Raw genomic sequence first — 25,852 nt, 5'->3', positions numbered from 1 at the left:
GACGGGAGGGAAATATACACAGGGCAGCTCGCTTTCTCCAGTGTGGCCATCAAACAGTGGAATATGTTGCCAACAGAGCTGACCACATGTGTAAATTTTAACTTTTTCACACCAGGCTAAAAAATGGCTTATTTTAAAACAAACTTGTTCCCATAATGTCCCTGTAATTGGTGTGTATGCAAGAGCGTGCAATCTAATGCTTTGAATGAATGAAGTGTGTGTTGATTTTAATGCTGTTTTTGGGGAAATGTATTATTTCTGTATTAGTATTTTTTATGACTTTGTTGACATCAGTGCCCCGGGACTGCAGGTGGAAATTAGCACAAGTGCTATAACCTGGTACAGCATCTCTCCCTTTGAGGTTAATGTATATTGTACACTGTCCCTGCTCAAAGAAAGAAAGAAAGAAAGAAAGAAAGAAAGAAAGAAAGAAATAACATGTCACAAAATAAACCCACACATTTAAGCCTTGCTCTGTCCGGTTCTCCGCTTTGTGGATCCGGATGTCGAGCCTTTGCACCGTTTGATCCGGTTGTTTTGTTTTCGCCAGCAGAAAACAGTAGCTCATTTGTATCATGTGTATGTACTTGTGTTCTCCTCGGGGCCTCTCCTCGGGGCCCGCGTGGCGCTCTGGGGTTGTTAGCGGTGTCGGCTAATTGAAAGAAGTGAAGTGTGATGCTCCTCGCTGAGCCCATCTGTCTGTGCAGCTGTGAGGAGCTGCTCCTGTTGTCCCACACTCGTCCTACTGTCCCACACTGGTCCAGTGGGGACTGTTTACGGCAGACCGGCTCAGAGTCTGGACTCAGGTCCGGATCTGGACCTGGAGGTGATTTGTTCAGACCCGGTGGAGCCTTTGTGCTGTGGATTTTATGAAAGCGTGCTGTCTTTGCATAAGTGCAGTTGCAGCTTTGGCCTGTAGGGGCAGCGTATGAAGAGGTCACAGTCTGCTGGTGAGGCTGCCCTTCCTGTCCAGAGTATTGACTTGTATCACAATCATTCTTGACCAACCATAGAGCAAACTGCAAACACGTGAAGCCGGTTTTATTAGATCATTATTATCTCTCTTTTGAAACACAGACTGGTTTGACTGTGTTTCCCAGAACTCTCCTCACAGCATCTGTACGTTTAGATCAGTCCCTTGTTCTGTCCATGTTTAAATGCTGTGGTCGTTAAATGATTCTATTTACAACATTTATAACAGTTTTATGAATACATTTGTCGGACTTTTGTCTTCTGTGAATTTTATTGTTTGGACATTTGGATTTTAAGTTTGAGAGCCCCCCCTGTTTATGTCCTACACTCATCCCTATGTCCCACACTCGTCCCTATGTCCCACACTGGTTCCTATGTCCCACACTCGTCCCTATGTCCCACACTGGTTCCTATGTCCCACACTCGTCCCTATGGCCTGCGTATGGAACAGTCCTTGGTGTCAGTGAGTTTGTTTAGATGCTGCAGGAGCATTTATGAAGATGAAACATGAAGAGCATCAATCTGTTCTGTCACTGTGTCCTGGAGGAGGAGTGTCCTGGGTCTGTCATCGAGCGGGAGCAGCAGCTGAGGGGGAGTAGTTATGGAAGTTATAGAAGTTGTAGTAGTTGCAGTATTTGTAGAAGTTGCAATAGTTGCAGTAGTTGTATAAGTGTAGAAGTTGCAGTATTTGTAGAAGTTGTAGTAGTTGTAGTAGTTGTAGAAGTTGTAGTACTTTTATTACATTCATTATGTCTTCTTGAGTGATAATCTTTAGTTTTTTGGTTTCTTTTTGAAAGACACCCGGTTAGGGTTAGGGTTAGTACTACTACTACAACTAGTAGTACAACTACTAGTTGTAGAAGTTGTAGAAGTTGTAGAAGTTGTAGTAGTTGTAGAAGTTGCAGTAGTTGTAGTAGTTGTAGAAGTTGTAGTAGTTGTAGAAGTTGTAGTAGTTGTAGAAGTTGTAGTAGTTGCAGTAGTTGTAGTAGTTGTAGTAGTTGTAGAAGTTGTAGTAGTTGTAGAAGTTATAGTAGTTGTAGTAGTTGTAGAAGTTGTAGTAGTTGTAGAAGTTGTAGTAGTTGTAGAAGTTGTAGTAGTTGTAGAAGTTGTAGTAGTTGTGGTAGTTGTAGTAGTTGTAGTAGTTGTAGAAGTTGTAGTAGTTGTAGTAGTTGTAGAAGTTGTAGTAGTTGTAGAAGTTGTAGAAGTTGTAGAAGTTGTAGTAGTTGTAGAAGTTGCAGTAGTTGTAGTAGTTGTAGAAGTTGTAGTAGTTGTAGAAGTTGTAGTAGTTGTAGAAGTTGTAGTAGTTGCAGTAGTTGTAGTAGTTGTAGAAGTTGTAGTAGTTGTAGAAGTTATAGTAGTTGTAGTAGTTGTAGAAGTTGTAGTAGTTGTTGTAGTTGTAGAAGTTGTATAAGTTGCAGTAGTTGTAGAAGTTGTAGTAGTTGTAGAAGTTGTAGTAGTTGTAGAAGTTGTAGTAGTTGTAGAAGTTGTAGAAGTTGTAGTAGTTGTAGAAGTTGTAGAAGTTGTAGAAGTTGTAGAAGTTGTAGTAGTTGTAGAAGTTGTAGTAGTTGTAGAAGTTGTAGTAGTTGTAGTAGTTGTAGTAGTTGTAGTAGTTGTAGAAGTTGTAGTAATTGTAGAAGTTGTAGAAGTTGCAGTAGTTGTAGAAGTTGTAGTAGTTGTAGAAGTTGTAGTAGTTGTAGAAGTTGTAGTAGTTGTAGAAGTTGTAGTAGTTGTAGAAGTTGTAGTAGTTGTAGAAGTTGTAGAAGTTGTACTAGTTGTAGTAGTTGTAGAAGTTGTAGTAGTTGTAGAAGTTGTAGAAGTTGCAGTAGTTGTAGAAGTTGTAGTAGTTGTAGAAGTTGTAGTAGTTGTAGAAGTTGTAGTAGTTGTAGAAGTTGTAGTAGTTGTAGAAGTTGTAGTAGTTGTGGTAGTTGTAGAAGTTGTAGAAGTTGTAGAAGTTGTAGTAGTTGTAGAAGTTGTAGTAGTTGCAGTAGTTGTAGAAGTTGTAGTAGTTGTAGAAGTTGTAGTAGTTGTAGTAGTTGTAGAAGTCGTAGTAGTTGTAGTAGTTGTAGAAGTTGTAGAAGTTGTAGTAGTTGTAGAAGTTGTAGTAGTTGTAGTAGTTGTAGAAGTTGTAGTAGTTGTAGTAGTTGTAGAAGTCGTAGTAGTTGTAGTAGTTGTAGAAGTCGTAGTAGTTGTAGAAGTTGTAGTAGTTGTAGAAGTTATAGTAGTTGTAGAAGTTGTAGTAGTTGTGGTAGTTGTAGAAGTTGTAGAAGTTGTAGAAGTTGTAGAAGTTGTAGTAGTTGTAGTAGTTGTAGTAGTTGTAGAAGTTGTAGTAGTTGTAGAAGTTGTAGAAGTTGCAGTAGTTGTAGTAGTTGTAGTAGTTGTAGTAGTTGTAGAAGTTGTAGTAGTTGTAGAAGTTGTAGTAGTTGTAGAAGTTGTAGTAGTTGTGGTAGTTGTAGAAGTTGTAGAAGTTGTAGAAGTTGTAGTAGTTGTAGAAGTTGCAGTAGTTGTAGTAGTTGTAGAAGTTGTAGTAGTTGTAGAAGTTGTAGTAGTTGTAGAAGTTGTAGTAGTTGCAGTAGTTGTAGTAGTTGTAGAAGTTGTAGTAGTTGTAGAAGTTATAGTAGTTGTAGTAGTTGTAGAAGTTGTAGTAGTTGTAGTAGTTGTAGAAGTTGTAGAAGTTGCAGTAGTTGTAGAAGTTGTAGTAGTTGTAGAAGTTGTAGTAGTTGTAGTAGTTGTAGTAGTTGTAGAAGTTGTAGAAGTTGTAGAAGTTGTAGTAGTTGTAGAAGTTGTAGAAGTTGTACTAGTTGTAGTAGTTGTAGAAGTTGTAGTAGTTGTAGTAGTTGTAGTAGTTGTAGAAGTTGTAGTAGTTGTAGAAGTTATAGTAGTTGTAGAAGTTGTAGTAGTTGTAGTAGTTGTAGTAGTTGTAGAAGTTGTAGTAGTTGTAGAAGTTATAGTAGTTGTAGAAGTTGTAGTAGTTGTAGTCGTTGTAGAAGTTGTAGAAGTTGTAGAAGTTGTAGTAGTTGTAGAAGTTATAGTAGTTGTAGAAGTTATAGTAGTTGTAGAAGTTGTAGTAGTTGTAGTAGTTGTAGAAGTTATAGTAGTTGTAGAAGTTGTAGTAGTTGTAGTAGTTGTAGAAGTTATAGTAGTTGTAGTAGTTGTAGAAGTTGCAGTAGTAGTAGAAGTTGCAGTAGTTGTAGTAGTTGTAGAAGTTGTAGAAGTTGTAGTAGTTGTAGAAGTTGTAGAAGTTGCAGTAGTTGTAGTAGTTGTAGAAGTTATAGAAGTTGTAGTAGTTGTAGAAGTTGTAGTAGTTGTAGAAGTTGTAGTAGTTGTAGTAGTTGTAGAAGTTGTAGAAGTTGTAGTAGTTGTAGAAGTTGTAGTAGTTGTAGTAGTTGTAGAAGTTGTAGTAGTTGTAGTAGTTGTAGTAGTTGTAGTAGTTGTAGAAGTTGTAGTAGTTGTAGAAGTTGTAGTAGTTGTAGTAGTTGTAGTAGTTGTAGAAGTTGTAGTAGTTGTAGAAGTTGTAGTAGTTGTAGAAGTTGTAGTAGTTGTAGTAGTTGTAGTAGTTGTAGTAGTTGTAGAAGTTGTAGAAGTTGTAGTAGTTGTAGAAGTTGTAGTAGTTGTAGAAGTTGTAGTAGTTGTAGTAGTTGTAGAAGTTGTAGTAGTTGTAGTAGTTGTAGTAGTTGTAGTAGTTGTAGTAGTTGTGGAAGTTGTAGAAGTTGCAGAAGTTGTAGTAGTTGTAGTAGTTGTAGAAGTTGTAGTAGTTGTAGAAGTTGTAGAAGTTGTAGTAGTTGTAGAAGTTGTAGAAGTTGTAGTAGTTTTAGAAGTTGTAGAAGTTGTAGTAGTTGTAGAAGTTGTAGAAGTTGTAGTAGTTGTAGAAGTTGTAGAAGTTGTAGTAGTTGTAGAAGTTGTAGAAGTTGTAGTAGTTTTAGAAGTTGTAGAAGTTGTAGTAGTTGTAGTAGTTGTAGTAGTTGTAGAAGTTGTAGAAGTTGTAGTAGTTTTAGAAGTTGTAGAAGTTGTAGTAGTTGTAGAAGTTGTAGAAGTTGTAGTAGTTGTAGAAGTTGTAGAAGTTGTAGTAGTTGTAGTAGTTGTAGAAGTTGTAGTAGTTGTAGAAGTTGTAGTAGTTGTAGAAGTTGTAGAAGTTGTAGTAGTTTTAGAAGTTGTAGAAGTTGTAGAAGTTGTAGTAGTTGTAGAAGTTGTAGAAGTTGTAGAAGTTGTAGTAGTTGTAGTAGTTGTAGTAGTTGTAGTAGTTGTAGAAGTTGTAGTAGTTGTAGAAGTTGTAGTAGTTGTAGAATTTATAGAAGTTATAGTAGTTGTAGTAGTTGTAGTAGTTGTAGTAGTTGTAGAATTTATAGAAGTTGTAGAAGTTGTAGAAGTTGTAGTGGGAAAAAAGAGAAGGGTTTAGAACAGGAGAAGAGTTTAGAACAGGAGAAGAGTTCAGAACAGGAGAAGAGTTTAGAACAGGAGAAGGGTTTAGAACAGGAGAAGGGTTTAGAACAGGAGAAGAGTTTAGAACAGGAGAAGGGTTTAGAACAGGAGAAGAGTTTAGAACAGGAGAAGGGTTTAGAACAGGAGAAGAGTTTAGAACAGGAGAAGGGTTTAGAACAGGAGAAGGGTTTAGAACAGGAGAAGGGTTTAGAACAGGAGAAGAGTTTAGAACAGGAGAAGGGTTTAGAACAGGAGAAGGGTTTAGAACAGGAGAAGAGTTTAGAACAGGAGAAGAGTTTAGAACAGGAGAAGAGTTTAGAACAGGAGAAGAGTTTAGAACAGGAGAAGAGTTTAGAACAGGAGAAGAGTTTAGAACAGGAGAAGAGTTTAGAACAGGAGAAGAGTTTAGAACAGGAGAAGGGTTTAGAACAGGAGAAGAGTTTAGAACAGGAGAAGAGTTTAGAACAGGAGAAGGGTTTAGAACAGGAGAAGAGTTTAGAACAGGAGAAGGGTTTAGAACTGGAGAAGGGTTTAGAACAGGAGAAGAGTTTAGAACAGGAGAAGAGTTTAGAACTGGAGAAGAGTTTAGAACAGGAGAAGAGTTTAGAACAGGAGAAGGGTTTAGAACAGGAGAAGGGTTTAGAACAGGAGAAGGGTTTAGAACAGGAGAAGAGTTTAGAACAGGAGAAGGGTTTAGAACAGGAGAAGAGTTTAGAACAGGAGAAGAGTTTAGAACAGGAGAAGGGTTTAGAACAGGAGAAGGGTTTAGAACTGGAGAAGAGTTTAGAACAGGAGAAGGGTTTAGAACAGGAGAAGAGTTTAGAACAGGAGAAGAGTTTAGAACTGGAGAAGGGTTTAGAACAGGAGAAGGGTTTAGAACAGGAGAAGAGTTTAGAACAGGAGAAGAGTTTAGAACAGGAGAAGGGTTTAGAACAGGAGAAGAGTTTAGAACAGGAGAAGAGTTTAGAACAGGAGAAGGGTTTAGAACAGGAGAAGGGTTTAGAACAGGAGAAGAGTTTAGAACAGGAGAAGGGTTTAGAACAGGAGAAGGGTTTAGAACAGGAGAAGGGTTTAGAACAGGAGAAGGGTTTAGAACAGGAGAAGAGTTTAGAACAGGAGAGTTTAGAACAGGAGAAGAGTTTAGAACAGGAGAAGGGTTTAGAACAGGAGAAAGGTTTAGGACAGGAGAAGAGTTTAGGACAGGAGAAGGGTTTAGGACAGGAGAAGAGTTTGACCTGGAGAAGGGTTTAGAACAGGAGAAGAGTTTAGGACAGGAGAAGGGTTTGACCTGGAGAAGAGTTTGACCTGGAGAAGAGTTTAGAACAGGAGAAGGGTTTAGAACAGGAGAAGAGTTTAGGACAGGAGAAGGGTTTAGAACAGGAGAAGAGTTTAGAACAGGAGAAGAGTTTAGGACAGGAGAAGGGTTTAGGACAGGAGAAGAGTTTGACCTGGAGAAGGGTTTAGAACAGGAGAAGAGTTTAGAACAGGAGAAGAGTTTAGAACAGGAGAAGAGTTTAGAACAGGAGAAGGGCTCCCCTGCGCCCGCTGTGTGGGACTTGGGAAGTGAACAGAGACCCTAAAATAAAACCTTTCCCTGTTTTCCGGTTTGGCCTTAAAGCCTTAAAGCCTTAAAGCCTTGGTCCTGAGGTCATCTGGACCTGGCTCTGAAACCTGTTTATTCCTCTGGCTTCGTGCTGTTTCGTGCTGTTTGCTGGAGACTCTCTGTGCTTTTCCGCCTCCGCCTTCACGCAGATGTAAACAGACTCCTCTCTCGGTGACACTGAGTCGTCCTTGAGCCTGAAGCCCCGCCTCCTCGCGGCGTGTGAATGTGCTGACTCCGGTCCGCGAGGGGAAGGCATTAGAGCGAGGGCAGAGGAACAAAGCAGACGTGACAGATGTGCGGCCGCTCTGCAGGAGACGCACATTTATCCTGGAACACTTTTAGGGCCTGAGATGGAAATGACTCAGGGTCACCACACACGCCAGATATAAACCAGCAGAACCAGAAGACACGCGAGATATAAACCAGCAGAGAGAGAAGACACGCGAGATATAAACCAGCAGAGGGAGTGTTTATGTTTATTTGATCCTATGAGTTCATTCACAGTTGAACGTCATTAGATTTAACCCTGAACACGTGTGAGATGTTCCTGATCTGAGTGTCCTGGGTCTCTGTCTGGGACGTCTCTGATGGCCTGGGTGTTTCTCCTACAGCCTCATGCTTCCATAGTGATGGAGGTCGGGGAGGATTAGTGTATTTATTTATCTCTTTGCTCCTCTGGCCTCAGTGAGGAACACAGAGTTCTTTATGTTTAGCTTCTCTCTCCTGAAGGACACTGAGCTTCACCACAGACGTCTCACACATCCAGGAAACACTTTACATCTTCATTATCACAGTTTTCTCTGGTCTCATGAGGCTTTTCTCTCATATTAGACCTGACACAGTTTCATATAAAAGACTCACGTGTGTCATGTATGTCATGTTTTTATCAGGTGGATTTTCTCGTTAGTGACTCTGGATTTGAGTCATAGTTTTCTAGGGTTAAACGTGTACTTTAAAACAATCACAAAGTCCTTTAAGTAAATACATCACTATTGGGGATCGATAAAAAGCTGCTTCACCACATCGACCCGAACCATGTTCAAACTGACCTCAGGTGTTTCAGACGTCACAGTCGAGCTGCTCGATGAACCTCAGCTCTCAGCCTCTGCCATGACAAACCGTTTCTCTGCTCGTGCCCGTCCTGCAGCAGAGTCATGTTTGTCTCGTGTTTGTGGAGTCGTGGTCGGTCTGGGCGGAGTCGCGGTCGGTCCGGGCGGAGTCGTGGTCGGTCCGGGCGGAGTCGTGGTCGGTCCGGGCGGAGTCGCGGTCGGTCTGGGCGGAGTCATGGTCGGTCTGGGCGGAGTCGTGGTCGGTCTGGGCGGAGTCACGGTCGGTCTGGGCGGAGTCGTGGTCGGTCCGGGCGGAGTCGTGGTCGGTCCGGGCGGAATCGCGGTCGGTCTGGGCGGAGTCATGGTCGGTCTGGGCGGAGTCATGGTCGGTCTGGGCGGAGTCGTGGTCGGTCCGGGCGGAGTCATGGTCGGTCCGAGCGGAGTCATGGTCGGTCCGAGCGGAGTCATGGTCGGTCCGGGCGGAGTCATGGTCGGTCTGGGCGGAGTCACGGTCGGTCCGGGCGGAGTCGTGGTCGGTCCGGGCGGAGTCATGGTCGGTCCGAGCGGAGTCATGGTCGGTCTGGGCGGAGTCACGGTCGGTCCGGGCGGAGTCATGGTCGGTCCGGGCGGAGTCGTGGTCGGTCTGGGCGGAGTCGCGGTCGGTCTGGGCGGAGTCATGGTCGGTCTGGGCGGAGTCGTGGTCGGTCCGGGCGGAGTCGTGGTCGGTCTGGGCGGAGTCGTGGTCGGTCTGGGCGGAGTCGTGGTCGGTCCGGGCGGAGTCGCGGTCGGTCTGGGCGGAGTCATGGTCGGTCCGGGCGGAGTCATGGTCGGTCCGGGCGGAGTCGTGGTCGGTCCGGGCGGAGTCGTGGTCGGTCTGGGCGGAGTCATGGTCGGTCCGGGCGGAGTCATGGTCGGTCCGGGCGGAGTCATGGTCGGTCCGGGCGGAGTCGTGGTCGGTCTGGGCGGAGTCGCGGTCGGTCCGGGCGGAGTCGTGGTCGGACCGGGCGGAGTCGTGGTCGGTCTGGGCGGAGTCGCGGTCGGTCCGGGCGGAGTCGTGGTCGGACCGGGCGGAGTCGCGGTCGGTCCGGGCGGAGTCGCGGTCGGACCGGGCTGAGTCATGGTCGGTCCGGGCGGAGTCGCGGTCGGTCCGGGCGGAGTCGTGGTCGGTCCGGGTGGAGTCGTGGTCGGTCCGGGCGGAGTCGCGGTCGGTCTGGGCGGAGTCATGGTCGGTCCGGGCGGAGTCGTGGTCGGTCCGGGTGGAGTCATGGTCGGTCTGGGCGGAGTCGTGGTCGGTCCGGGTGGAGTCGTGGTCGGTCCGGGCGGAGTCGCGGTCGGTCTGGGCGGAGTCGTGGTCGGTCCGGGCGGAGTCGTGGTCGGTCCGGGTGGAGTCATGGTCGGTCTGGGCGGAGTCATGGTCGGTCCGGGCGGAGTCGTGGTCGGTCCGGGTGGAGTCATGGTCGGTCTGGGCGGAGTCATGGTCGGTCCGGGCGGAGTCGTGGTCGGTCCGGGTGGAGTCGTGGTCGGTCTGGGCGGAGTCGTGGTCGGTCCGGGCTGAGTCGTGGTCGGTCCGGGCGGAGTCGTCTGGGCGGAGTCGCTGTCGGTCCGGGCGGAGTCGTGGTCGGTCTGGGCGGAGTCGCGGTCGGTCCGGGCGGAGTCGCGGTCGGTCTGGGCGGAGTCATGGTCGGTCCGGGCGGAGTCGTGGTCGGTCCGGGCGGAGTCATGGTCGGTCCGGGCGGAGTCGTGGTCGGTCCGGGCGGAGTCATGGTCGGTCCGGGCGGAGTCATGGTCGGTCCGGGCGGAGTCGTGGTCGGTCTGGGCGGAGTCATGGTCGGTCCGGGCGGAGTCGTGGTCGGTCCGGGCGGAGTCATGGTCGGTCCGGGCGGAGTCATGGTCGGTCCGGGCGGAGTCGTGGTCGGTCTGGGCGGAGTCGCGGTCGGTCCGGGTGGAGTCATGGTCGGTCTGGGCGGAGTCGTGGTCGGTCCGGGCGGAGTCGCGGTCGGTCCGGGCGGAGTCGCGGTCGGTCTGGGCGGAGTCGCGGTCGGTCCGGGCGGAGTCGTGGTCGGTCCGGGCTGAGTCGTGGTCGGTCCGGGCGGAGTCGTCTGGGCGGAGTCGTGGTCGGTCCGGGCTGAGTCGTGGTCGGTCCGGGCGGAGTCGTCTGGGCGGAGTCGTGGTCGGTCTGGGCGGAGTCGTGGTCGGTCTGGGCGGAGTCATGGTCGGTCCGGGCGGAGTCGTGGTCGGTCCGGGCGGAGTCATGGTCGGTCCGGGCGGAGTCGTGGTCGGTCCGGGCGCTCGGGTTAAACTGGATCTGATGATCACGTCGTTACAGCTTTAATTACAGGAGATTAAAAGGAAGTCTCTTTGTCTTGACTTGTTTCTTTTTGCTGATGAAACTGAAATGTAAAAAGTGCATGTCCATGTCGGGCGATCACGGGTCTAAGCACTTCTGCACCGCTGACTCTTTTCACTGTGAGTGAAACAAACCAAAGCTCCGCCATGACAGACACTAATGCCTCCTCTACAGTCACATGACCAGGCTCCTCAAACTGGAGCTTTAGTCAGACTCTTATCGTGAAAGGGTCAGACAGAGACAGACACAAACATCCTTTACCAAACTTAGTGTTTTACTTTGATTTTTTTTTCGTGTATAGTTAGTTTGCTGTAGTTCGATTGTTGCTGTGTTGATTGTCACAAAGTAGAATTAACTAGTTTATTCATTCAATCATTTTTCTTCAGTGTCATTTAACTTATTTTTGTTACTATAAAAAAAACGTGATCAAATCGAAATCGGGAGTTTTATATTTCAGAAATCCTGATATTCTATTTTTATCACATCACCCCCCCCTAAGTTTATCTGCAGCTCTCTCCCCATGACTCCGCCCCCTCCTTACTGACGTCACAGCCTTGTTGGGACATTGTGGTCGTTCACCTCCATCCATCTGACCATCCAGGGTCACACGGCCTCATCAGTGAACAAGACTGTTTGAAAATGAGTCTCATGTATTTCTGAGCCACTGCAGCCGTTTCTGCTTCAGCTTCAATGAACAGTTTAGGGGAGGCCGGATAGAAGGTTTATGCACAACTGCAGCCTCTGGAGGGTCCGACACCTTCATGTTCGGGAGACTCCAGAGGCACCAGAGTCTGCTGCTTTGTAGCATCTGTTCTCTTAATCTGATGTGTTTGTCTGGCAGAAACCGTCCATATTGTGACTTTATCTGCACAAACCAGAGTGTGTCTGAATCATCCACAAATCTCTCTCAGTTCGATGATTACGCTTCATCTTTACTGAAATATTGAAGGTTTTCATTCCTAGACCAAGGCATTCAACTATTTCACGCTTTTCTTCAGCAGAGAGATCCTTTTTCTTTCCCATATTGCTTGAAAATGATGATCTGCTTAATAAAGTGGAACATCCTTTTTCAGTAGTTTTTCCCTTAACTGGACTTAACCTGAAAACTAATCATCCCAGGTCTGAGTTTAATGTCAGTGATTCAAACTGAGACACAAAACCATCCATGAGTTTGATGGAAAACCTTTTTTTTAGCGTTTTGACCCTGAAATACGACTTGCAGAATCATTTGTAACGCGGTGTAACTTCTGTCAGTCTGACGACGGCCAGGCTCCTCCAGCACAGAAGCTTTCAGATTCGGGTAAAGCTGAAGGAGGTTCCGCTCTTCATCCGTAAAGTCTCTTTTCTCGTTTCCACGCCGCGTTTCGACACCTGCAGGTCGTCATAGCAACGCGGGTGACGAACTGAGGCGAGACCGTGAGGCGTCGGAGGGAGAACGGAAACGACAGGAGGAGAAACGCAGCGGCGACAGTTTCTCAGGTCGCCAAAGCGCCTGTCGCTTTCAGTCACTTTCAGTCGCGTCAGGGGCACAGTGCGAGAGACGGCGAGCGCCACGTTCTGACGGCGAGCGCCACGTTCTGACGACGAGCGCCCCAAGTCCTGCTGTAAAGAAAACCTCTGCATCACTGGCTGCTATGGGCAGAAAAGGAGAGAAACTCATGATGTGGACCCCCTCCTCCCCTGACCTCAGCCCTATTGGCTTGTTGCACGGTGTGGCTATGCTAGCTCCTCTGACCTGAACTTGTGAGCGCCAGTACTTCCTGTCTGTGTTCTTTTCCTGGAATAACAATCATGTTTTCTAAAGATTATGTTGTGGGCAATGAGTTCCCGGTAGATGATCATTTACTGCGTGTTCAAATCTTGATGTAACGATTTCAGATCGGAGACACCTGTGATCATAATGTAATAAAAGGCACTATTTCAAATTGTATAATGTATGAAATTAATGTTAGCCTTTAGCTTCAAGACAAACTCACTGATCCTTATAAACATAGACGTCTCCTCTACGGAAATATTTACACTGTACAGCAACTCGTTAACCTGCGGTAAGTGATCGTCTACCAGGAACTCACGTCCACCACAGAACCTTCAGGAAATACGATGATTCGAACGGGTCTAAGCTCATCTTAATGGAAATTAATACGAACAGGAAGTGCCAGCGCCCACAATTTCAGTGCAGAGGAACTAGCGTAGCCACATTGTGCAACAAGCCAATTGAGAACCTTTGGAGCCTCAAGCTAAACTTCTCTGAGGGTGGGAGGCAGTTTTCATCCAAACAGCAGCTCTGGGAGGTTATTCTAACATCCTGCAAACAAATCCAAGCAGAAACTGTCCAGAAACTTAGCCTGGCCCAGACTGAAATCACAGTGATGTGGTCTGGGGTCATGTTCTGGTAGGAGAGGTGTGGTTTACGGTCGTCTATCATGCGTCTGCACGAGGCCACAGCCAATCGTATCATCGTATCATTGAGCTAAACTATTTAGAACACGGCCTAAAGCTTGATTGAAAAATAGCGTCGCGTCTGCTGCCGTCATGTTGGATCCATGAATAAACTTTTTTTTTTTTCAGAGCAGAAAAGTCCTTTGCTCCGCTCGTTTGTTCCGGATCAGAAGAGGACTTTTTTTCCCCCGTTTGCTGCAGGTCGTGTTCAGACTGTACTTTTTGCAACAGAACTATATTTAAACCCCTGACCTTTAACCTCGGCTTCACCGGAGCAGCTGAGGAGGAGGAGTTTTGTGTGGATGAAGGGTCGTCTGAGCTGTTTGTTTCCATTATGTCCACGAGACAAACTGTTGGTCTTGATCCTCCTCTTCTTTAATGCGTCTCGTACTTTCATTTAAGTTTGGCAAAGTTTTTTCCACTTTGACGCCGCGGCTGTTCAGGAGACGCTCGAAGCCTCTCCTTCATTTTCTCTAAACACCAACGCACTTTTGTGTGTCTTTTCTCGCAGTTGTGTTTGTGCATCTGTTCAAATCTCCAGGAGCTCCAGGTCTGTCCACGGCTCATTGTTTGTAGCCTCCTCCACTGTTAGCGTTAGCATCAGTGAAGGCCTGGCTACGGTGGCTCGTTCAGCCCAAAAAGGCGCATGTTTCCCGCAGTTGTTTCGGATTTGGTTTATATTATTTGGTTTGTTTTTTTGGTGGTTTATATTCACACCTGGAGCGAACTGGACCAGGGTCCGTTTGGAAGCCGGACCGAGACCGCCTGAAAAAGTGGGTCTCGGTTCTTTGATCCGCAACAGGATTCGTTTGTTGTTTCACACCTGAATAACAAACTCCGCACGAGCGTTCAGAACCAACCCTGATCTGTTTAAAGTGGAGCAAACACTGCAGGTCTGAACACAGCCTTAATCCGTAAATAAACAAGCTTCCGTTTATCGAACAGCGCGTCATCATCTTACCGTCCCTCCTCGTTCTGTGATTGTTCCAAATCCATGTGAACATTTGGGCCGTGGTCCCCGGCCTGGTGTTAGCCAGGTTAGCAAAAACTCACAAGTTTAATGGATTTAAGAATTGTGAAGCTGCTCAAAGAAGCTCCTCTGTCCTAGATGTTTTTGATCTCAGTAAATATGACCTCCTAATGCTGCAGATTCAACAAACGACCATTTTCAGTTCATTACAAGCTTTAAAATGTATTGAAACCATGAGTTGCAGAATCATCTGAAACAGGAGATTTTGAGTTTTTTTACTATATTTATTTTTGACATAAATCCTTTTTTTTCAGCCACATTTAAATGATCCTCAGTTACAGACGTGAACATTAGACTGACTCTCATTCAGTCGATAATCATTTGGAACGCGGTGTTTGTTTAGTCTGGGACCAGCCCATGTTCTGCAGGAGGGGGCGTGTTCTGCAGGAGGGGGCGTGTTCTGCAGGAGGGGGCGTGTTCTGCAGGAGGGGGCGTGGTTACGACGATCGTTTGTTGTGCTGAATGTCTCTCCCATGTCTCTGAACCAGGGTCGGATGTTTGAACCTCAGCGTCGTCGCCTAAAGTAAAGAACTATTTCTGTTTTACATCAGTGGTTCCCAAGTCGGGGCCCCGCGTCCCCTCGGATGACGTCGTGTTTTTTATCTATTACAAGCAGTGCCTTTAAACCTGAAATTCCAGGCGGTTTCAGATGGAAAATATTTGTAAAAAGTTCCCCATAGACTCGCGACCCTTTGAAATGCTTCTACAACGGTTTCACATGAACACGGTCTTCAGAGTTTGTTTAGAGTGTGATCTCTTATTTGCATAATAATGTTTCTCTGAATCATCTTGAGGGCCAGAGGTTCTGAGCTGGAGCTGGAGCTCGATGGAAGGGATGGTCATCATCACCGCCCTCCTCGTTCTGTGGTCCAGGGTCGGACTCCACAGCCTTTGGGCCAGAGGAGCGGATCATTGGAAAGCTAAGAGTTCACGGAGAGGAAGCTTCTGGGGCTGAAGTCCTGGCTGGTCTGCAGAGCTTCTGGGGCTGAAGTCCTGGCTGGTCTGCAGAGCCTCTGGGGCTGAAGTCCTGGCCGGTCTGCAGAGCCTCTGGGGCTGAAGTCCTGGCTGGTCTGCAGAGCCTCTGGGGCTGAAGTCCTGGCTGGTCTGCAGAGCCTCTGGGGCTGAAGTCCTGGCCGGTCTGCAGAGCCTCTGGGGCTGAAGTCCTGGCTGGTCTGCAGAGCCTCTGGGGCTGAAGTCCTGGCTGGTCTGCAGAGCTTCTGGGGCTGAAGTCCTGGCTGGTCTGCAGAGCTTCTGGGGCTGAAGTCCTGGCTGGTCTTGCAGAGCTTCTGGGGCTGAAGTCCTGGCTGGTCTGCTGAGCTTCTGGGGCTGAAGTCCTGGCTGGTCTGCAGAGCTTCTGGGGCTGAAGTCCTGGCTGGTCTTGCAGAGCTTCTGGGGCTGAAGTCCTGGCTGGTCTGCGGAGCTTCTGGGGCTGAAGTCCTGGCTGGTCTGCTGAGCTTCTGGGGCTGAAGTCCTGGCTGGTCTGCTGAGCTTCTGGGGCTGAAGTCCTGGCTGGTCTGCTGAGCTTCTGGGGCTGAAGTCCTGGCTGGTCTGCAGAGCTCCTGGGGCTGAAGTCCTGGCTGGTCTGCAGAGCTTCTGACCGGGGAATGTTCCAGCCTGAACCCAGACCTGGTTTGTCTCTGACTCAGGTTTTCTTCCTTGTGGGTCGACAGTTGTTTATAAAGTACGTTCAAACTGAAGCTGATTTAAATTAAACCGAAAGGAACGTCTCCCACAAAGGAAACGACCATATTTGGATTCCAGATGTGTCACTCGCTCCTCAGAGCCCAGCCAGTCCCGGCGGCCCCGGACCTCCCCCAGGGTCTGTCCCGCCGGCAGCTGAGGCTGAAGCAGAACCTCTGAGGCTGAAGCAGAACCTCTGAGGCTGAAGCAGAACCTCTGAGGCTGAAGCAGAACCTCTGAGGCGGAGCTCGTTGTTCTTCTCCCTCTGAGGTGAGGTCATAAACGTTCGGCTCAGATGTGCGTCCGTCCCGGGCCGTCCTGTTTTCTCCTACAGTCAGATCTAACCCGGACTCTGTGAATCTGAGGTGTTTCTAAAAGCCGCAGCTGTGTGAGACGTCAGAGCCTGTCCTCGCCCGACCCGACCCGACCCCCCCCCCCCCCCTCTGGGACGTCATCTGCAGACCCTCTCGCACGCTCATGGTTTGTGTCGGCGCCGCTTTCGCTTCAGCTCGTTCTATAAATACTCTGTGTCTCTGGAGCCGAGGCAGCGCTGGGACCGAGGCCAGTCCCCCCCCCCCCCCCCCAGTCTCCCCCCAGTCCCGCCCCCCCCCCCCTCTCCCCCCGTGTTGACATAACCTGGTCGGCACGGCGACAGATGAACATAGTTTTCTGTCACTTCCTGTCTGCGTGTAATAAGGAGGTGAAACTATAACAAACTGGGATGATCTAATGTTCTAATGCAGTGACATCATGTGCATACGGCTCTGTGGGCTCGAGTCTCATCTTTAGGTTTTAGTTTTGAGTTTCCGTCGTTCCCGTTTCCTCGGCGGCGGCGGCGGCGGCTCAGAGACAAACCCACATTTTAGTGACAGCGAAGGAAAAAAGAGAAAAGCCTCGCTCTGCGGTCAGCGCCGGCCGCCGCTCGGGCTGTCAGGTCCAGTCAGGCTCCACGTGCACGCTCACGCTCGCACCACGCTCACGTGCACGCTCACACCACGTGCACGCTCACGCACGGGCACGCTCACGCACGGGCACGCTCACGCACGGGCACGCTCACGCACGGGCACGCTCACGCTCACACCAAGTTCACGTACGTGCACGCTCAAATATGGCGTGCAAAAATATGGAGGAAAATGTATTAAATAAAAATGAAAACAATACATTGGCGAAAAGTCTAAACATTTGAGCTGTTTCCGCGTCTGCTTTCGATATTTTCATGATGCTTGATACCAGAGGTCACATTCCAAACTGGACGTGCGTCAGTGTCCGCCATGATAAGAAGCGTCCGAATTGGTCTGTCAGTTAGGAAGGAGTTAGGGGGAGGAGCCTCGATGCTAACTATCATAGCCACTATAGCATAGTGACCTCTGATGCTAACTATCATAGCCACTTTAGCATAGGGACCTCTGATGCTAACTATCATAGCCACTTTAGCATAGGGAACTCTGATGCTAACTATCATAGCCACTTTAGCATAGGGACCTCTGATGCTAACTATCATAGCCACTTTAGCATAGGGACCTCTGATGCTAACTATCATAGCCACTTTAGCATAGGGACCTCTGGTGCTAACTAACGGGTGATTAGGAGCTATGTGCCGTCCCATAAGCCACTGGGCCAAACATCCAAACATGTTGTCGTCTCCACAGCTCAGTCACATGTCAGTGTTAAAGTAAACGGACTAAATAAAGACAGTTTGTGCTTTTTTCTTCATGTAGAAACTTAAGCCACGTGGATCATTTGCTGCTGTAGCTTTAAGAAACAGCTGAGATTAGGGCTGTGCAATTAATCGAAATTCGATTACAATTTCGATTATTCCACTTAAAGATTACAAAATTAGCATAATCGGGGAAAAAAGTGGGTTTTTTTCACACACACAAAGATTTTTTTTTTTTCACTTTTTTTCAATCTTTTTTTTTTTTTTTGCAAAGCAGACTTGCATATTTCACGGCGCTGGGATTATTTCCCCTTCACATTTCACCTGCCGTGGCTCAGGCTTTTGTCTGACATAAAAACAAATGGCGCTGTGTGATGATGTCATCAGGCTGCACTGCTCAGTTTACTAGCGCAGGTGTGAGGGCTGGCCAGCAGGGGGCAGGTGTGAAACAGAGGCATCTCCTAAATCGAGGCGTACATGAAATCATTTGTACTTTTATGACTGTTCAGAAAACATTCAGCATTGTTTTTTTATTAATAAATATATAAATAAAAGAAATACTTTTTTTTATAGGTAACAAATAATCGTTTGAATAATCGTTATTTCAATTATGACAAAAAATAATTGTGATTATTATTTATTCAATAATGGAGCAGCCCGAGCTGAGATAAAATAACACTAAAGGGAAATGTGAAGGAACATCTGGATTATTTATTATTATTTATTTTCGCGTCTTTATTTGGACACTGTGTTGTTGCATATGTAGTACAGTAGGGGGCGACATGCGCTTTGTTTGCCTTCAGTCTGACAATAACCTTGAAGAAGAAGAACAGCTGTTGGTGATGTCACTTCCTCTTCCCCTGGGTAAGGACGGTCCAATTGGACAAATGCTGCTGAAGCTCTAGTTCTCTAACTGCACAGATCTAACAGGTGACCCTTGACTCCATGAAAGGTCAAGGGTCAGGAGCGAGTGTTAGGAAGTAGAGGCTTATTCCGCCCCGCCCACTTTCGCCTCGTTTTGCTTCGTCTCAGCTTTTCTGTTCAGACACGTCCGGTCGATGATCTTCTGAAGTGTTTCACCTGCACACACACACACACACACACATACACGCTTACACACATGTAAGACACACACACATGTAAAAAACACACACACATGTAAGACACACACACACACACACACACACACACATGTAAAGCACACACACACACACACGCTTACACACATGTAAAACACACACGTGTGTGTCTTACGTGTGTGTGTCTGTGTGTGTGTGTCTTACATGTGTGTGTGTGTGTGCTTTACATGTGTGTGTGTGTGTGTCTTACATGTGTGTGTGTCTTACATGTGTGTGTGTGTGTGTGTGTGTGTCTTACATGTGTGTAAGCGTGTGCTGGTGCGGCGTCTCCGGCTGTAGCGTGTGCTGCGTGTACTGACCGCACTAATCCGCACTGGAGCAGCACATGACTCATCCCGCGGCTCCCCCCCCCTCCCCCGCTGCCCCCCCTCCCGCTGCCCCCCCCCGCTGCCCCCCCCACTTCAGAGGAGCCTTCGGGAACTCACAGCACGCGTGGGAATCTCAGCACTTACATGGAAGTAAAACACGTCTAACGCCGGAGGCTCCTAAAGGTGAAACACGGGAACATACGTGTGCAGATGTTTGTTATAATAGACATTATTATTACAAAGTGTGAGGTCAGGACAGTTCTTTAGCAGTTCTAACGGTTCTAACGGTTCTTTAACACAGTGTTTTTCATCCACTGTGCCGTGACACACTAGTGTGCTGTGAGATAATGTCTGCTGTGCTTTGGGAAATTATCCAATCTCACCCAGTTGTTGTTGTTTTTTTTTTTTTAAACAAATGCATTATTATCCACAAATAATGCAGTGTTTTGGAGTGTCTGTGCTGTTCAGTGATCGGCAGAGGAACCATGTTATACTCTTCATATCAGGCAGTTCTTTTCTTTGAGACAAGAGCATTAGTGATGTATTGAGGCTTGTGGCTAATGAGACTATACGGTGTTCATAGCCAAGACACTTTGATGAGAACATTTTCTGCTGGTGCCTCGTGATTATTTCAATGAAAAAAATGTGCCTTGGCTCAACAAAGGTTGAAAAACAGTTCTTTAACAGTTCTTTAACGGTTCTTTCACAGTTCTTTAACAGTTCTTTAACAGTTCTAACGGTTCTTTAACAGTTCTTTAACAGTTCTCAGCTGTATAATCATCACTCGGGCTGGAACCGTTAGTTTTTTCCGATACCAGTACTTTAGCGGTACCTGCTGTTTGGTACCGGCGTTATTTTAATTGTGTTAAAATAATGTGTATAAAAAGTATCAGGAGAAAGAAGTTCATGTTTTTAGCAGAATTCCCACTGACGTGTTGGGACGTTCTTCCCTCTGAGCTCAGAGACAGATCCAGGACCGTTTACTGAAGATAAACTTTTAGAAACTCACTGAACTGATCCACAAAGTAAAACTCCACACGTCGCAGATCCGTGACAGAGAGTGAGCGCTCTCTCTCACTCTGTCACAGATTATTCACCAAAACTGATCCACAAACGGCTAATGCAGAGTGAGCGCTCACTTTATCCACAAACTATCTTTGATCTGCTGTTTCGGAACAACTGCAGTGACTTCAGGCTCGGGGGCTAACGCTAATGCTAACGCTAATGCTAAAGATAACGCTAAAGCTAATGCTAACGCTAAAGCTAAAGCCCATGTGTTCCTCTGTGTCTAAGAGTCTAGCTTCTTATTCAGTCCCGGTTTAGTCCTGGTTTAGTCCTGGTTTAGACCTGGTTTAGTCCTGGTTTAGTCCTGGTTTAGTCCTGGTTTAGTCCTGGTTTAGTCCTGGTTTAGTCCTGGTTTAGTCCTGGTTTAGTCCTGGTTTAGTCCTGGTTTAGACCTGGTTTAGTCCTGGTTTAGTCCTGGTTTAGTCCTGGTTTAGACCTGGTTTAGCCCTGGTTTAGTCCTGGTTTAGTCCTGGTTTAGTCCTGGTTTAGTCCTGGTTTAGTCCTGGTTTAGTCCTGGTTTAGCCCTGGTTTAGTCCTGGTTTAGTCCTGGTTTAGTCCTGGTTTAGTCCTGGTTTAGTCCTGGTTTAGTCCTGGTTTAGACCTGGTTTAGTCCTGGTTTAGTCCTGGTTTACTCCTGGTTTAGTCCTGGTTTAGTCCTGGTTTAGTCCTGGTTTAGTCCCGGTTTAGTCCTGGTTTACTCCTGGTTTAGTCCCGGTTTAGTCCTGGTTTAGACCTGGTTTAGTCCTGGTTTAGTCCTGGTTTAGTCCTGGTTTACTCCTGGTTTAGTCCTGGTTTAGTCCTGGTTTACTCCTGGTTTACTCCTGGTTTAGTCCTGGTTTAGTCCCGGTTTAGTCCCGGTTTAGTCCTGGTTTAGTCCCGGTTTAGTCCCGGTTTAGTCCTGGTTTAGTCCTGGTTTAGTCCTGGTTTACTCCTGGTTTAGTCCTGGTTTAGTCCTGGTTTAGTCCTGGTTTAGTCCTGGTTTAGTCCTGGTTTAGTCCTGGTTTAGCCCTGGTTTAGTCCTGGTTTACTCCTGGTTTACTCCTGGTTTAGTCCTGGTTTAGTCCTGGTTTAGTCCTGGTTTAGTCCTGGTTTAGCCCTGGTTTAGTCCTGGTTTACTCCTGGTTTACTCCTGGTTTAGTCCTGGTTTAGTCCTGGTTTAGTCCTGGTTTAGTCCTGGTTTAGACCTGGTTTAGCCCTGGTTTAGTCCTGGTTTACTCCTGGTTTACTCCTGGTTTAGTCCTGGTTTAGTCCTGGTTTAGTCCTGGTTTAGTCCTGGTTTAGTCCTGGTTTACTCCTGGTTTACTCCTGGTTTAGTCCTGGTTTAGTCCCGGTTTAGTCCCGGTTTAGTCCTGGTTTAGTCCCGGTTTAGTCCCGGTTTAGTCCTGGTTTAGTCCTGGTTTAGTCCTGGTTTAGTCCTGGTTTAGTCCTGGTTTAGTCCTGGTTTAGTCCTGGTTTACTCCTGGTTTACTCCTGGTTTAGTCCTGGTTTAGTCCTGGTTTAGTCCTGGTTAGTCCTGGTTTACTCCTGGTTTAGTCCTGGTTTAGTCCTGGTTTACTCCTGGTTTAGTCCTGGTTTAGTCCTGGTTTAGTCCTGGTTTAGTCCCGGTTTAGTCCTGGTTTAGTCCTGGTTTACTCCTGGTTTAGTCCTGGTTTAGTCCTGGTTTAGTCCTGGTTTAGTCCCGGTTTAGTCCCGGTTTAGTCCCGGTTTAGTCCCGGTTTAGTCCCGGTTTAGTCCCGGTTTAGTCCCGGTTTAGTCCTGGTTTAGACCTGGTTTAGCCCCGGTTTAGTCCTGGTTCAGTCCTGGTTTAGTCCTGGTTTAGTCCTGGTTTAGTCCTGGTTCAGACTCTCCTGATGTGGTTCTTAAACGGCGTCTCCCTCGGCGAGAACTCTCCGACGGCGCCGACAGTGAAGAGCGGATATTTGGAGAACCAGCGCCGAGGGAGGGAGGAGAGTAAACGGGGAGAACCGAGGGAGGGGGGAGAGTAAACGGGGAGCGCCGAGGGAGGGGGGAGAGTAAACGGGGAGAACCGAGGGAGGGGGGAGAGTAAACGGGGAGCGCCGAGGGAGGGGGGAGAGTAAACGGGGAGAACCTCAGCCTGAATTATTCATCAAGAGGAACAGACTTCGGGAGATTCCACTCGGTTTACGGGATTCTGAGGAACGAGTGTTTCTACAAAGATCAACTCACATAAACCAGACTTACTTCATGAAGAGACATCTGTGTTCAGGAGGAGGTCCCTCTGTCAGTGTGTCCTTGGGCAAGACACTTCCCTCAGGAGGAGAGACAAGAACAACAAACAAATCCAATATTCCACATAGAGCTGACTTTATTACAGACGACTCTCCCGAAACCAGAGTCTGAGCTGATTTAACCAGAGCTAAATGTGTTCACAACATACAGGCTAATGATGCTAATGATGCTAATGTTGCTAATGATGCTAACTAGCCGCCACACTACAAAAAGTCAATATCAGGCATTGTCTTAAATGACTTGAATTGAGGAAATGTTTCTTGTTTTGAGCGGTTTTCACTCATTTAGACACTTTTCCTGATCGGACCGAGTTTGCTTTGCTTGTTTGAGGACATTTCAGACCAGTTCTAGGGTAAATCTCGCTTGAAATAAGAAAGTCAAATTGCCAATGAGATAAGACCAATTTTAAGAAAGAAAATGACCTGAAATAAGGACGAAACGTATCGAAACGAGTCAGAAACATCTCAGAACAAGTGAAATAATCCAGGACAAATGACCAACAACTTCTTAACCAGTCAAAACAACTCAAATTTGGATTATTGAGCTCAAACTGAGGTGTTTATACTGATCTAGTTAAATACTTTTTGCAGTGATTCTGACGCCGTTTTATGTCCATCTGAAAAACTAACCCAGAGACTAAAACATCCCCAGAAAATCCCAAATAAAAAGATTCAGCATGTTTATATTGATCTAAACACTGAAGCTTCTGGATAAGTTTCTATAAAACAGGAGAAAATCCACACGGAGCTGAAGTAAAGGAGAAAAGAGACATTTATCTGCAGTAATAAGTAACATCTCAGTACTATTGTTCAATACAAATACATGAATGAATAAAGAGCTTTAGGACCTGAGCTGTTCTGTCTGTGATGGACAGAGACAGAAAAACAAAATGGCGTCTGTTTGATTCTGATGGAACTTCTCGTAAAAGTGTCGCCGACTTTACTCAAGGAAAAGTAACTGAGTAAATGAACTCATTACAAACCGACCTGCAGGGAAAGTCTGTTGAATAAAACGCCTTGTACTCGTATCGGTATTCGGTATCGGCCAGTACTTCAAAGTACTGGTATTTGTTGTAGTAAAAGTATGGGTGCGTCCCTGATGAAGGTCTCGTTGAGGATCATGTGACCTGTGAACGAAGGTCAGAGGTCGACGTGAATCCCTCTCCTCCTCCTCGAGCGGCTCTTTCTGTTGTGATGGGATTCACGGCTCTTTCTGCTGTGACGGGATTCACGGCTCTTTCTGTTCTGACGGGATTCACGGCTCTTTCTGTTGGGACGGGATTCACGGCTCTTTCTGTTGTGACGGGATTCACGGCTCTTTCTGCTGTGATGGGATTCACAGCTCTTTCTGTTGTTAATGGGATTCACGGCTCTTTTTGCTGTGACGGGATTCACGGCTCTTTCTGTTGTGACGGGATTCACGGCTCTTTCTGTTGTGATGGGATTCACGGCTCTTTCTGTTGTGACGGGATTCACGGCTCTTTCTGCTGTGATGGGATTCACGGCTCTTTCTGTTGTTAATGGGATTCACGGCTCTTTTTGCTGTGACGGGATTCACGGCTCTTTCTGTTGTGACGGGATTCACGGCTCTTTCTGCTGTGATGGGATTCACGGCTCTTTCTGTTGTGACGGGATTCACGGCTCTTTCTGCTGTGATGGGATTCACGGCTCTTTCTGTTGTTAATGGGATTCACGGCTCTTTTTGCTGTGACGGGATTCACGGCTCTTTCTGTTGTGACGGGATTCACGGCTCTTTCTGTTGTGATGGGATTCACGGCTCTTTCTGCTGTGATGGGATTCACGGCTCTTTCTGCTGTGACGGGATTCATGGCTCTTTCTGTTGTGACGGGATTCACGGCTCTTTCTGTTGTGATGGGATTCATGGCTCTTTCTGCTGTGATGGGATTCACGGCTCTTTCTGTTGTGATGGGATTCATGGCTCTTTCTGCTGTGATGGGATTCACGGCTCTTTCTGTTCTGATGGGATTCACGGCTCTTTCTGTTGTGATGGGATTCATGGCTCTTTCTGTTGTGATGGGATTCACGGCTCTTTCTGTTGTGATGGGATTCACGGCTCTTTCTGTTGTGATGGGATTCACGGCTCTTTCTGTTGTGATGGGATTCACGGCTCTTTCTGCTGTGACGGGATTCACGGCTCTTTCTGCTGTGATGGGATTCACGGCTCTTTCTGTTGTGATGGGATTCATGGCTCTTTCTGCTGTGATGGGATTCACGGCTCTTTCTGTTGTGATGGGATTCACGGCTCTTTCTGTTGTGACGGGATTCACGGCTCTTTCTGTTGTGATGGGATTCACGGCTCTTTCTGTTGTGATGGGATTCACGGCTCTTTCTGTTGTGATGGGATTCACGGCTCTTTCTGTTGTGACGGGATTCACGGCTCTTTCTGTTGTGATGGGATTCACGGCTCTTTCTGCTGTGACGGGATTCACGGCTCTTTCTGTTGTGACGGGATTCACGGCTCTTTCTGCTGTGATGGGATTCACGGCTCTTTCTGTTGTTAATGGGATTCACGGCTCTTTTTGCTGTGACGGGATTCACGGCTCTTTCTGTTGTGACGGGATTCACGGCTCTTTCTGCTGTGACGGGATTCACGGCTCTTTCTGTTGTGACGGGATTCACGGCTCTTTCTGCTGTGATGGGATTCACGGCTCTTTCTGTTGTTAATGGGATTCACGGCTCTTTTTGCTGTGACGGATTCACGGCTCTTTCTGTTGTGATGGGATTCACGGCTCTTTCTGTTGTGATGGGATTCGCGGCTCTTTCTGTTGTGACGGGATTCACGGCTCTTTCTGCTGTGATGGGATTCACGGCTCTTTCTGCTGTGACGGGATTCATGGCTCTTTCTGTTGTGACGGGATTCACGGCTCTTTCTGTTGTGATGGGATTCATGGCTCTTTCTGCTGTGATGGGATTCACGGCTCTTTCTGTTGTGATGGGATTCACGGCTCTTTCTGTTGTGACGGGATTCACGGCTCTTTCTGTTGTGATGGGATTCACGGCTCTTTCTGTTGTGATGGGATTCACGGCTCTTTCTGTTGTTAATGGGATTCACGGCTCTTTCTGCTGTGACGGGATTCACGGCTCTTTCTGTTCTGACGGGATTCACGGCTCTTTCTGTTGTGACGGGATTCACGGCTCTTTCTGTTGTGACGGGATTCACGGCTCTTTCTGCTGTGATGGGATTCACGGCTCTTTCTGTTGTGATGGGATTCGCGGCTCTTTCTGTTGTGACGGGATTCACGGCTCTTTCTGTTGTGACGGGATTCACGGCTCTTTCTGCTGTGATGGGATTCACGGCTCTTTCTGTTGTTAATGGGATTCACGGCTCTTTTTGCTGTGACGGGATTCACGGCTCTTTCTGTTGTGACGGGATTCACGGCTCTTTCTGTTGTGACGGGATTCACGGCTCTTTCTGTTGTGATGGGATTCGCGGCTCTTTCTGTTGTGACGGGATTCACGGCTCTTTCTGCTGTGATGGGATTCACGGCTCTTTCTGCTGTGACGGGATTCATGGCTCTTTCTGTTGTGACGGGATTCACGGCTCTTTCTGTTGTGATGGGATTCATGGCTCTTTCTGCTGTGATGGGATTCACGGCTCTTTCTGTTGTGATGGGATTCACGGCTCTTTCTGTGTGACGGGATTCACGGCTCTTTCTGTTGTGATGGGATTCACGGCTCTTTCTGTTGTGATGGGATTCACGGCTCTTTCTGTTGTTAATGGGATTCACGGCTCTTTCTGCTGTGACGGGATTCACGGCTCTTTCTGTTCTGACGGGATTCACGGCTCTTTCTGTTGTGACGGGATTCACGGCTCTTTCTGTTGTGACGGGATTCACGGCTCTTTCTGCTGTGATGGGATTCACGGCTCTTTCTGCTG

General features: G+C 47.2%; 1 protein-coding gene across 3 annotated transcripts in view; it reads left to right on the top strand.

Annotated features, from left to right (window-relative positions):
• LOC306970925 (glutamate receptor 4-like) overlaps positions 1–25,852 on the top strand; it is a 146,150-nt gene that overhangs the window by 33,417 nt on the left and 86,881 nt on the right. The window lies entirely within an intron of this gene.

The sequence above is a fragment of the Gobius niger genome (assembly GCF_951799975.1).
Source record: "Gobius niger genome assembly, chromosome: 11".
In the NCBI taxonomy this organism is placed as follows: Eukaryota; Metazoa; Chordata; class Actinopteri; order Gobiiformes; family Gobiidae; genus Gobius; species Gobius niger.
This window is presented reverse-complemented; position numbering and strand designations above follow the sequence as displayed.